Genomic DNA, 14,457 nt, shown 5'->3' on the forward strand with positions numbered 1-14,457 from the left:
GAATAACTGGATTGAATGGAACTTCCAATCCTCATTTTCTGAGGAATCTCCATACTGATTTCTACAGTGGCTGCACCAGTATATACTGCCACCAACAGTGGAGAAGTGTTGCTTTTTTCCTGCAGCCTTACCAACATTTATTATCATTTGATTTCTTGATGGTGGCCATTCTTTCTGGAGTGAGGTGAAATCTCAATGCTGTTTTAATTTGCCTTTCTCGAATGACCAGTGATGGTAAACATTTCTTCATGTATTTATTTGCTATTTATATGTCTTCATCTGAGAAATGAGTGTTCATCTCAGATGCCCATTTTTGAGAGGGTCTTTGAATTTAGGGGACCTAATATTTTTAAATTCTTTATATGTTTTGGATATAAGTCCTTTGAGACTTGTTGCTATATAAAATTTTTCCCCATTTTTTGATATACCCATTTTTGTACATATGACTCAACTTTATGACACAGTAGTATTCTATTGTGTTCTAAAAACTTTTTATTCTTTTTTATGCTCAAATACTAACTTATTTTTAAAATTTTAAGTGTATGCACAAGTTATAAATGTATAATGATCACATTCATTATAGAGAATTTGTGTTGTATACAATAAGTCTTGATTCCTTTCTTCCCCATTTCTGTCCCACATTTAAAGTCCCCTCCTGCTGTCTTCATTTTATCATTCTTTTTCTTTTTTTCTATTTCCCTCCTGCATAGTTCTTTCTTTCTTTTTGAACATTTTCTCCCTGTTTCACAATATCCATTCTACATTTTTGTTTTTATTTACATTTTCACTTTCTCACACCAGAGAGATAATACGATGTTTACACATGTGTGTTTGATTTATTTCACTTAGATTATGGTCTCAAGGGCTATCCATTTATCTGTAAATGTCTCAGTTTTTTCCTTCTTTGTATTAGATCCATATTCCATTAAATAAAAAAAAACATCTTTTTCATCCATTCTTGATTTGACAGGCATGTGGGTTGTTTCCAAGATTTAGCTAGTATAGTTTGTGTCACTACAAATATGCATGCAATGTATCTCTGTGGTGTGCTCCTTTTAATTGTCCCAGGGACATTCCCAGGATGGGAACAGATGGTTCTAATAGGACCTCTAATCCTAGTGTTTTGAGTAATCTACACATTGATTTCCAAAGTGGTTCCATCAGCTAGACTATCACCTACAGTGGAGAAGTGTTCTGTTTTCCTCACAGCCCCAATAGCTGTGATGTATAATGTCAGCATTAATTTGCTTTTCTGGAATTATCAGTGATACTGACCATTTTTCACATATTTACTTGCCACTTATACATCCTCTGGTAAGTGTGTTTTCACTTAGATGTTCATTTTTGGATTGGTCTTTGCATTTGGTAGTCATGGGGTACTGATTTCTTTCAGTTCTTTATATGTTTTAGATATAAGTCCTTTGAAGAACAGTTGGCAAATATTTTTCCCACTCTGTGGGCTTTCTTTGCACCCTGCCAGTGATTTGTTATGCTAAAGCTTTTTAATATGATGAAATCCCAGTTGTTGATATTGTGTGAGAGAATGAAAAATGAACCTAATGGATTAACAGTATTTATTCATTGAATTCACTGCAGCAAATCTTTCAAATCTGGAGATTGAAATTATCTGAAGTATTTAGAACCTTTAATAGAATCAATCACAAATGAATTGCTTCACAAGATGTGATAGTCAAAATCCATCATAAAATACTAAACACAAATACAGAAAAAGACAAAGTAACCCATAAAAGCAAAAGTTTGTGTGCTATGTCAACAAAAACATTAAAGTTCAGGAAGAGTTGGAGTGATTTCTTCAAGTGTAAGAAAACAACTGCCAACCCAGATGGCATGCTGCAAAATTATCCTTCAAAAGTGATGCGTAAATGAAGACCCACTAGGGCAAAGAGGATCTAAAGAAATTCATGACCACTAAACCAGCACTGAGGAAGTATTTAAGGTAAGTTCTAGACAGAGATAGCAAGGTCAACATCATCAAAGAGCCCAAGGAAAGAATACATCTAACTGGGGGAGTTGTTTGATAAACAAAAGGAAGAAAAATCAGAAATCAGCACTAGGAAAATAATACAATGACAGGATTTAGTAAACAGCTTTAAAAAACAACACCTGTTGTCAAAGGTCTTAACTCTACGGTGAAAAGACACACTATGGTGAATTGAATGTAAAAGCTAAGCTCAGCCAATGATAAATGGAAGACAAACCTCACCCACAAAGAATACATAGGCTGGAAACGGAAGGCTGGAAAATGATAATCCATACAACCAGAGCCTGAAAGCAAGGATTATTCATCCTATTTTCTAGCAAAAGTGAACTTCAAGCCAAATCTGACAGCCAAATCAGAAGAGACAAAGAAAGTAACTATAAAGGAAGCATTTCAGCAGGAAGATATAACAATTACAAATCTTTACGTATCCAGTGTTAATGCACTGAATTTCATAAAACAGAAACTAATGGATATAAAATGACTGATAGACACCATTACAGCCATAACATGGAACGTCAACACTTCCTTTTCACAAATATATATAGTCAAGGAGGCAAAAAAACCACAATTTTAACACAGAAATGTTAAAGTTGAACCACATCATCAAATAAATGGAGATAACATATCAACTGAGTACTTTATCAAAAACAACAGAATGCAAATATTTTTCTCAAGGGAACACAGGATTTTTTCCAGACTAGGTCAAAACATACGCTATAAAACATGCTTAAAGTGGAATAGAAAAAAATTTCTTGCATCCCATCTGGTTGTAATAGAATGAAATATAAGTATGTTGGAAACCAAGTAAAACACTTTTGAATAATCAATCCAAGAACAAACAAAGTTTAAAAGTTTCTACTATCAAAATTATAGTGGAAACCGAATATACCAAAGCCTAAGCATCACAATAGTTCTAAATGGAAAGTTTAAATCTGATCCGGCCTGTAGATCGATCTATCTAGAACTCCTGGAGAGGGAACGGGGATTAAATAAAAGACATAGGGGAGACAAAGAGAGATAGAGGCAAGTCAAGATGATCTGATCAAGCCTCCAGTTTATTCAGGAAATGATCACACCTTTTATAGGCTAAGGGCGGGAGCTGGGACAGGAAGAGGTTAAACAGATGAATACAACAGGGTCACCGTCACATCCGGATACGTGACATAAGCAGGAGAGGATTATGGTTAATATAGGCAGACACGGTGCCCATAGGAGAGAGAGGCATGGAGGCAGCAATGCCTGTCACTCGGCTCCCTACATCTCCTCCCTTTTTATATTATTTAATTAAGAGTATGGCAGGCCCTGTGAGGACAGCGTCTGTCTTAGGTCAAGGACCTCATTGTATGAACCCAACCAGGCCTTACCCGTCATGGGCTTGCAGAACAGCAGTTGGTCTTGTGTCTGTCTTAGGTGGCCGTTGGAATTAACATGTATGTCCTAGTTGCCCGTCTCTGTCTGTCCATTGCTTCAGGGCAGTTAGGCCGCATCATCATATGGGCCACTCGTGGGAATTTCTTTTTGGTAGGTTTGTTGATCTGCCATCTCCAGCTGATGATAGTGTACCTGAATGGGCTTTGCCATAAACGCGTCTATCCGGTTATTAATGAGCATCATAATCCTCTGAAAAATACAAGGACTCACAGAAAGGAGAAACAATAGGGCAGCTAGGGGACCCAAAAGGGGAGCTAGGTAAGGGAAAAACTCCCCCCCCCCCAAATCGAGGAGAAGGGGTTGACAGCCATTTGTTGGTGTCTCTGTATGAAGTCATTCTCTTGTGTCTTGGAGCTTGCCTCGCATAACACTGGATGTAGTCTATTTGGCTGGTGTATGTTTCTCCAGACTGAGAAGAGCCTCTTCTGCAGTCATGGGGTTTTGTGCATGGCTGTCAGTAATTGTAGTCTGTTTGGCAGGGGTCGAAATTCACCATGGGTGTGGTGTGGCTCAAGGAGAAGGCTGACTAAACAGCATAAGGCTCTAGGGAGATGTGTCACCTGTAAGAGAACACAGGGGATTGTGCCTCAGGAAATAACATTATTCCTGGGCGTTATATGGGGTCTTTGAAGAACTGTCTACCTGTTTTACGAGGCGTTTAGGTAGCCATCTAGCTTCTCTATCTTGTTGAGAGTAAATACACACTGAACCTCGTCCCCAGATAAGGACTGGGTCAGGGCCATTTCACACATTGGTTAGTGGGTCTCTCCATAAAACAGACGCAAACCATGTTTGAGTTTGAGTATGCCAAAATCGAGATGCTGCAGAGCAGCCTGAAGCATCCAGGGTCAGAAAATTTAAAATAAAAAGAACACGTGAAAGGACATTTCTAGGGGACCCCTGGGTGGGGTACCATGTCTCCCTTTTTATTTTATCTATGGTGAATTTAAGAGAACGATGAGGCATGGAGGCAGCAATGCCTGTCACTCGGCTCCCTACATAAATCATGAATGCCCACATTTATTATTTAAAATAAATAATAATTTAAAAACCCTAGTAATGCATCTGAAGGGTCTAAAAAAAACAAGACTAATTCAAATCCAAAATTGGACAAGGAAAAAAAGTGCAAAGATTATAGCAGAAAATAGCCAAATTGAGACAAAAATAAAAAAGACCAGTTAATCAAAGAGTTGGTAAAATGAAGTGATAAACAAGATTGCTAAATACCTAATTTACAAAAAATGGAAAGAAAAGAATCACATCAATCAGTTACAAAATGAAAAAGACAAAATTTCCATAGGCATTGAAGAAACCAGAAAATGACAAGCTTTTTTGAGAACAAATATTCTGATACATTGGATATAGTAGAAATGAATATAAACCATGCAGCCTAAGAATTACTAAAATTATTCAGGAAGATATAAAACTTCCAAACAGAACAATAAAAGGCAATGAAATTGAGGCAGTATAAAAGCTGTGCCACTTAACAAAACTACCCAAGATTTGACCTGTTAAGACCTACAATTTAGCATGACTCTGGGAAGAAGTACTGCCAATATTCAAACACTTCCATGAAATTCAAAGGGAAAAAATATTGTGTCATTTATTGACTGTAGCATTATATGATACCAAAACAGAACAAAGATTCAACAAAAAATGAAAATTGCCAATATTATTAATGAAGATAGTTGTAAAAATCCTCATGTAAATGCTTGTAAGTAAACAAAACAAATCATGAAGGTCCTATACCATGACCACGTGTGAGTATTCCAAGGCACGCAAGGTTTTGTCAACACATGTAAATGAATCAACAGAAAATATCACATAAAGAAAAGGGCCAAAAAAGTCACATAATCATCTTAATAGGTGCAGAAAAGACCTTTGACATAATTCAAACATCTCTCATTGTTAAAACCTGTCATTAAAATACATATACAGAGACCTTATGATAGATATATTTTAGTACTTTATTTTTAGTACTATATTTTAGTTCTTTAGTTTTCACAGCTCTGGATTCTTCATACTTATTTATTTACATTGGCTTATCATCTCTGTCTTGGAATTCTTGTTTACTGACTGCAGTTGACAACGTTTTATCTGTTTATTTTTTATGCTGTTGGTGTTTTGAGACAGGGTTTTTGAGACAGGGTAGTTCAGGCTGACCAGGAACTGGCTGTGCAGCGTAGGCTGCCCTCAGACTCTCAGTGGTCCTCCTACCTTACACTTCTCATGCCAGGGTTAAAGGCCATGTCAACACACCTGGTTGTTGCCAAAGTTAAATAGCATTAAACATTCTTGTGGAATGGTTCTGTCCCTGTGGTTAATGTTTAATTTCCAAGTGTATCATGGTGGCTGTGCCATTTTTCCTACTTTTTTGCTCAGTTTTGGATTTCTATTCTCATACTACTGAATTTTACTACAGAAGTATTTCCTGTTCTGACTTTATCGTGGTATGCTAGGCCAAAAAACGCACTTTCCCCCCTATTATTCCATTCCACAAAATTTCAATCGCCCATTCTCTATACTTGATGGGTATGGTGCTTTGTACAGTGAAACAAACACTGTAGATAGGTTTAAGTGAAGAAGCACTGAGGTACGATGATTGTCCTCACTCATCTGAGTAAACAAGTGGAGAAGTGGAAGGATGGGTAGGGTGATATTTCTTAAACAAACTGAAGAAGAAATAAGGATTTCTGGCAGCTTTTGAAACCTAGAACTTGAGATAACAGCACACTGGGAGAGAGCAGCAAGCCTCCAGCCAGCATGCTTTAGAAAAACTGTAAGTAATACAGAGATGGCCTGAGACAACCTCCACACACCTGTCTGAAAGAAACTAGAAACATGACAGGAGCAAAAGATAAGACAAAACCTCCAGCCACTGATCCTGGGAAAAAAAGTGCAGGAGAGGTAAATACAGAAGAGAACCAGTCCAGCAATCATGCAATGTTAGCCACAACATCAGCAGACATAAATACATTTGTGACTTCATAGATGAACTTAAAACTGAAATTCCAACCCAAGTGAGACAAGAAATAAAAAGGTTAATTAAAGAAATACTAAGTCTCTCTCAAGAAAACACAGAGGGAAGAACCCAGAAAAGAAAGAGAAAACTTTGGTGAAGATTATAAACAAAATCTAGAATACATGAAACAGATCCAAAGAGACTACCAGGAAACTAAAAACTCGATTGAAAACTGGCAAAATGACTTGACAGAAACAAAAGTTAGCATTTCGAAACTTGAAGAGAGATTTACAATGTGTGGTCGTGAAAGAAAAGACCCATTAAAAATAACAAGGAACCAAGAAATAACAGTTTAAAGGCTAGAAGATGATAAGAGGATCTATAACTTAAGAATAAAAAATGTAAGTGAAGCAGGAGTAACCACAAATGAATTACAAAGACTATTCACAGAAATAATTAAGGAAAACTTCCCAAGCATAGGAAAAAGAAATGATATCCAGATAAATGAAGCATACAGAACTCCAGCCACCTTCAACCAAAACAGATCTACAACCAGACATCTAATAATCAAGACTCCAGAAATCCACCACAAAAACAATATTAAAAGTGGTCAGAGAAAAGAAGCAGATCACCTACAAAGGACAAATCATCAAAATAATGACAGACTTATCAACACAAACTATTAAATCGAGAAGATCTTAGGGGGAAATAATCCAAGCCCTGAAAGAAAATAACCTCCAACCAAGATTAATGTACCCTGAAAATCTCTCTCTCAAAATGAATGGAGAAACAAGATGTTTCCAAGACAAAGAGGAACTGTGGGAGTTCATGTCACCAATCCAACCCTACAGAAAATACTGAAGGATATTCTACAGAGAGAGAGAGAGAGGAAAAAATACCAGGATTCCAGCAACAGTGGCAGAGAGGCCTCAGTGAACAAGCAGGACAGTGGAATGAAGGAGAAAAATGGACAAATAATAGCAGAAAAACAGAATAGCAGAGTTGAGGCAGAGAAGGTGGGCTATAACTTTTAACATAGATAGCCTAGATACACTAACAAAAAGAAACACAGGAGGCATGATCCATTGAGATGCTCTGAATAGGAAATATCCTCAACCTGAAAGAAGTTTAATAAACTGATAGTCGAAGATGAGAAAATGAAGCTCTAAGTGATAGGGAACCAGAGAGAAATAGGGACAACTCGTCCAGCAGCTGCAGATAGGTTGGAAAGTTATGACACTTTTGTGCAGTATAGAACTACAAAGCTAGAAGGAAGGAAAACCTTGTGGCTTTAGTAAATAAAAGAGTACAGCTCAAGATCAAGTTCAAACTCAGGGGTAAAAAGGTTCAGCACCACTCAGATAGATAACAGGTTGCCCCCTTAATCTAAAAACTAAAGGAGTTAGTGGGACCCAAAATATATAAAGCATCCTGAGAAAGGGAAAGGTGAGGAATTACCTAAAAAAGGAAGGTGGAGGACATTGTTAATAGTATATTAGGATTTAAAAGCCACAGTAATCTTACTGCTCTGCTTAGTTTGATTTTATTTTGTTCAGGTCAGTCTACTCATACTTTGAGGGCACAGATAGCTATCCCCAAAATAGCAAGTTATACCACGGTAACTATCCTTAACTTCCTATTAACTTAAACTGAAACCCTGTATGACTTACATTGTCTTACTATGACTGATCTTATTTGAAGCTGGTTTGTTAAACTGCTGTTTTGCCTTGACTGATTTTATTTGAAATTGGTATGCGTGACAATATCAAGTCTAAGAGTAGAAGCAAGCACTCTGAGGATGTTAAGATGTAATAACATACCCATTCTGGTTTGATTATTAACTGCTTTTGAAGTCCTACAATGACTCCAAAGTTGTGTTTTTATTAAAATAGCTATGTAATGCTATGTTCAAGTATTATATGTCTGATGATGTGGACAACTCTATTGAAAATAACAAGAGAAAGCACAGTAACTACTGTAGATCACCTAATAATGTGGTTTTATATGTCTTTTTAATTTCATGTTTTTCTAAGAATGTGTTTTTTTTTTGTCTTATTATGAGCTGTTTTTCCCTAAAATACAGAAAGGATAGATATACATGTAGAGATTCACATATAGGGAGAATTTCTAAACAGTTTACAGGAACAGATTATACAACACACGTAGCAACAAATAGATACTCTGAAGAAGAGACACTAAGAAACCCAGTGCTAATTCTGTAACATTGTGATATAAAATCTAGCAAAACTATTATTTACTGTTCAGAGTTATATTAGTCTAGTCTCTTATGTTCAGTTTCAGAGTACGTAAAGATAAGGATAGCTACTATGAAGAGAATGAGGGACATTATGGCAGTCACTATTGACGTTCCCAATGTCAGGTCTTGAAGACCTAAAAAGCCTCCATCACCCTATTATGATCAGATTAGTTCTATAATGTTCAGTATGTATTCACTGTGTGAGAAGACAGGGACAACTATTTGGAAGAAAACTAGAGACAATATGACAGACAGTGAAGATCTCCAGTGGACTTGCTTTGAAATCAGTGTTTCTTAAAATTGTTTCCTTATGATCTGTTTTGTTCTGTTTTGGTATGTTTAATCTTACCCACTTTAAGATATAGGCAATTCTTTTGAAGATAGCAAGAGGCATTATAGTAGCCATTGTTAATCACCTTGTATTTTGTTTTAACATCATATTCTATGTCTATTCTTGTTTTAACTGACTCCATTTTGCTCCGTTACATTTGGTTTTATTCTCTTCAAACAAAGTAATAAGAACTGTAGGAGTAAAAAAAACCTAAAATGTGTAATTGTTATTATAAAAAAGAGAGGGAAAGAAGGTGCTCTAAAGGATATAACCACATGTATGTTTAAGTGTGTAAAACGGATAAACCATATTACTAAGTTTTTGTTGGATCATTGAATAGAACAGTTTGCAGTCTCACTGTTTAAATGTCCACTTTGTATGCTTTAAGTTTGTAACTTGAACAGCGACTTCTAAGATGACAATATGTAATCTATCAACCAATGATTTCTTACCATGTGGTTTTTTGAAATTCGGTATTACTTCTACCCTTTTTTCTGTTTTACTTTTTTTCTCTTTAAATAAAATCCTTTATAAAAAAAGAAGCCTAGAGCTTTCTGCCCTTGGAAAATGAGAATCACAGAGAGGGGTGATGGGGTAAAAGAGGCTGAAGGAAGATAAGCCATTGCCTGGATTTATTGTCATTACCAGACAGCAAACACAGGTTGATCTTAAACAGATGATAAGTTTTACATAAAATAGGAGGTAAAATAAAGCCTTTCAGAGTTCAAACTCTATAAGACATAGGTGTTCCAAGAGACAGATATGGCCAACACATAATCATGGAGAAAGAGACTGTCATACCCAAGAACAAAATTCCTGATGAAGAACAGGTTTGGAGCAGTCAAAACTGAAGAGTGGCAAAGGAGACAGGTTGTCATAGGAAGACACACAACAATGTCCCAGTAGCAGGAGAAATTGAGTGCTGTAATGGTTTAGATTTAACACTATGTTTATAATGTACACCCAGTATGTGTTTCCAAATAATGTGAATAGTAATGCTACAATGTAAAATTTACTGATTTTCATGAGATAAGCATGAGTTCTAAACCTAATCCTCTCTTCAGGAGTTTCAGCAATGTGATATGCCTAAACACATCAAAGGATTTCCTTTTTTTCATCAATATCATCTGTCTACACTTTGGGATGAAACACAAGACATGAAAGTTAATGACAGATCAACTTAGGAAGTAGATTTAGCAATCCTGCTGTGAATACCGGCAGGGTCTTGGAACTCTCTGATGTCATCAACAGATCACAAAACACTGCTGCAAACTCAGTTATGGCTGGTATCACAGCAACTGTGGTGCCACACTGAGCATTACAGAGCACAGCGATCTGGTGAACAGATAGTGTCTTATGTCATTTGTTGTTTGTGGGGATATAAATTTCATTCCTTAATAGCATTAACGATTCTCTGAAGCTCAGATAGAATCTCACTTGATATTAGGCTAGTAAGCCTTCAGAGCGTTCAGCTATGAAGCATAAAGAGAAGAAGAAACATCCCAAGAAAAAAGTCTTACAACAGCCTGCGAAAAAGGCAAAATGTAGAAGAGGTATGATTTAGCATATTCTTGGGGTGTAGGGACCTGGGATTTGCCTTCTAAAAAAGGAAAAGAGCGAGCTTCTAGGTTGCATACAGGAGCAGTGGAGAGACAGATAAAGCCAGGGAAGAGAAGTGACTGGAAGAGAGATGGAGAGAGAGCTGTGTGTCTTCCTAAAGGTCCATGTAGCCTGGGAGTAGGGGAAGACTCGATGACCCAGGTCTTGTCACTGTTCCTTAGAGCTGAGTCATTCTGTCCCATAGACATATTGCTGTTGTTGTTAAAAATGTGTTTTCTGTCACTTATATTAAGGGCACATGAAGTAAAGGAAATTGTAAGTTGTAAAAGTAGTTTTTCACTTGTGAGAGAAGAAACTGTGTTTTATAGAACTGAAGAAAACATTTGCTAAAATTTTAAACATATGTGGGTAGGAAAGACTATAAAGTCATAAATAATTATTTGTTCAAAAGTGAAAAAATCTAGTCTTGGTTCAGACAATGAAAATGTGTCTGAGGACATCTTTGATACAAGGCTGCTCAGTCAGGAAGAAACCAAAAATAATCATGGTTAAAACAGCACGTGTCAAAGAGAAACACATGATAGACTGCAGGAAGCCCAAGTTAATCATAGGATTGGGTTTTGCTCAGGAAATGGTGGGTGAGTGCCCGAGCAGGAAAGAGACTCATCAGAGTTGCAGAGGAACAGCATGAGCCAGGGAAGAGCACGGTAGACTGACAGGAAGGCACAAAGGTGCTAATGGCTTAAATGAGGCTCAGCACAATAGAAGCCTCAAAAGGTGTGACTGGAGACACATAGAAGAGCTACCCAGTCCAAGAACACAGCACCTCCACGTGTTGTCCTAGCCAGTACTCTCACATGTTTTCCTACACAGACTCATGTGCGCTGCTACCTACTTCTCTCATTATCTTACAATCTGCCACGTGCACATGAATTCCATATTCTCATATTGTTTACCCTACTGTGGAAATAATAATAATTATTCTGACTTCTAAATGACCTTACATTCATTGTCTTAGTTTTTCTTTGCAATGCTGTATAAACAGAAGCACAAAACATGTATTTTTGGGGCTGGGGATTTAGCTCAGCCACATAAGCTCCTGTCTTGCAAGCAGGCGTTTGTGAGTTTGACCCCCGGTACCAATTAACAAAACAAAACAAAAAACAAACGTGTATTTTTTGGTCTGGGTCTTTTCACTCATATTCATGAATGTTATCCATGTGGCATATGATCATAATTTGGATGCTGCCACTAGTGCATATAACCCATTGAGTGAGGAAAAAGAAATTATTCATCGATTATACTTTTATGGACATGAGGACTGTTTTCATGATGGGGAGAGTAAAGTGACTTTTATATTATGCAGTTTTGCTTGCTGGCTATAATTTGGAATATGAACACATTTTTGTGTGCTGAAATTATAAGAACATCTATTTCTCTATGTTAGTCAATTCAGAACTTAATCTTTTGCTGTGTTTTCTGATGCAAACACATACTCATATAGTTTTTTTTACAGTCTTCGCAGAAACCCATATGTTTTGTATATATTTTCAAAGTCTTGTATTTTTAAAATTCATGTTTTGCTTATACACTTCAATATTTGTATCCTTGTGATCTTTGTTTCTTTAGATTTCCAAATAAACTAATCAATACAATTGCCGAGACTATTTTAAAGTATACAACACATCTAAACAACAGAGGTCATGAAAATACACACACACACACACACACACACACACACACACACACATACACACACATATACACACACACATCCTTAACAACATTCAGACTGCACACACATATGTGTCAAACTACCACAGAGACACTAAACAGTGTCATTCCCATTCAAACAAAATTTCTCCCATATTACAGATTCGTAACCATCAGATTCATCTCACCTTAATTCCTAATTTTAAGCAACATGAATGATATGTTAAGATATTTCATGATATGATCTGTCTGCACCCAAAGTTAAAGGAGGATAAGTTTATATTAGTTCACAGTTTGTAGAAGTTTCCATTCCTACCCACTTGTTCTAAGGCAAGGTGACATGGCAGAGGGGCATCATAGAAGGGAAATACTTCATGATAAGCAGGCAAAAGGCAGTGAGGCAGCAAGCAGCAAGCAACAGCAACAGCAGTAGCAGCAGTAGGCCTGCCTTCCTCAATCCCTTCGTGTTCCATTCAGGCTGTAAACCTATTGATTGGTGTCATCCACAGCCAGGGCTTCACACCCACAACCATATTCATATCTCCTAACCCAGACACCTTTGAAACTCACCACCTATGACTACCCGAGGCCTTGGGGGGCCATCTGAATACAATCCATACCACCATCTTATTATTTTTATCTTTGTATGTAACTAGCCATCATCTACTCATATGCATATCAACACCTCTGAGTATACTGCATGCACCAAAGTATATGAGTCCACAATTCTTCATGAAACTTGTACTACACAGCATTTATTAATACAATTTATTACCCAAAAATTGAGGTAATAACTGTAGTAGTAGTAGTAGTAGTAGTAATAGTAATATATCTGTTGGTAAATTTATGTTGCATTTTAAGCATAGTTAAATTCCAAATAATCTCTATATATCTCAAAAATGCATACATAGTAACTAATACCAGTGATACCCACCTCACACAGTTTTAATAACAATTATTTACTATTATTTTCTTTGAGGAATTACTATGGGTGGTAACAATGCTAGAAATCCATCTGTTCTGGAGTGACAAAGCACCTAGACTGTGCTATGTATCAATATGTTTATTGTTGCTGCTCCTCTAACTCCCCAGAATTGGAACACTCTCCAGAGCATGTCTCTGAGACACATGAGGTGGTTCCAAACTCAACTCTGGAAGAAGGAGAGAATTTCTCAGCCTCAGAGCACTTGCCCTGTGTTTCTTCTTCAAGCACGCGCTTTCCTGTGGACCAGGATGGTAAGGCAGACACAAAGGTGACCTCAGCGTGGCCAACAGGTGCAGCTGAGTGGCCTCCCACCCTACTCACTTCACGTTTCCTTCACATCCAGGGCAGGGCCTCAGGGAAGAGGGATGAAGACTGACTCCTCTGGGGAGGGGGACAGATAGGAAATCTGCCTTGCAGAGGAGGCAAAGCTCCGCAGCACACATTTCCATGTGGACACAGAGGCGGATGTGGGGAGGTGGTGGCCCATGTGGAGATGTGCAGGGGTTGGGATCAAAGCCTCCCCTCAGATCAGTGCACACTCAGCTCACACTCACATTTCACACTCCTTTATAGAAAGTACAAGCTGCTTTCTCCTCCTTTTTCCGTTTCTGCTCACAACTATCTCTTCTCTCCACATTGACCCAGTTCCTACGGGCATTACATATGTATGGCCTTATGCCTGCATTCCTAAACTCATTCTCACACTCGCCTCTCTACACTTAATCTGTAAATAACAGCACGTCACCTCACATGGACCCGTTTTAACTCCCTAATGCTACTGGTAGACCAAACACTAGAGAACTCTTGTGCCCTTTAAATGTGTGTTTTTCTTACCCCAATGCTGTATCTTCCACCATGGCTTCAGCCCTTCACAGAGCTATGTCCTCATGTCCTGAGGACATAAAAGCACTTCCTGGGGCTGGGGATTTAGCTCAGTGGCTTAAGTGCTTGCCTGATTGGCATGAGGTCATGAGTTCAATCCCTGGTAACAAAATTTAAAAAAATAAAAACACTTGTCTAACAGGTAAGGCTGCTATTACAGCATCTGCCTATTCACCACTCACACAATAAATCACATGTGCTGTCACACAGTATCACACATGCACATACACATTCTGTCCTATCTGTATTTACCAGTACCAAAAACATTCACCAAATGTGTATTGGAATATATATATATATATATATATATATATATATATATATATATATACAA

The 14,457-nt window shown here is 37.5% G+C and overlaps 1 long non-coding RNA gene across 1 annotated transcript in view; it reads right to left on the bottom strand.

Annotated features, from left to right (window-relative positions):
* Positions 1-3,036: 3,036 nt before the first annotated feature.
* The window catches only part of LOC106027779 (uncharacterized), a 32,260-nt gene continuing 20,839 nt past the window's right edge, over positions 3,037-14,457 (bottom strand). The window contains exons 3-4 of the long non-coding RNA XR_010042274.1: positions 14,076-14,223; positions 3,037-3,993 (exon numbers count right to left, since the gene is read on the bottom strand). This is a non-coding gene — a long non-coding RNA (uncharacterized LOC106027779). The remainder of the gene's footprint in view (positions 3,994-14,075; positions 14,224-14,457) is intronic.

Source organism: Cavia porcellus, unplaced genomic scaffold, assembly GCF_034190915.1.
Source record: "Cavia porcellus strain 051 isolate PalLab524CR breed Dunkin Hartley unplaced genomic scaffold, mCavPor4.1 scaffold_23, whole genome shotgun sequence".
In the NCBI taxonomy this organism is placed as follows: domain Eukaryota; kingdom Metazoa; phylum Chordata; class Mammalia; order Rodentia; family Caviidae; genus Cavia; species Cavia porcellus.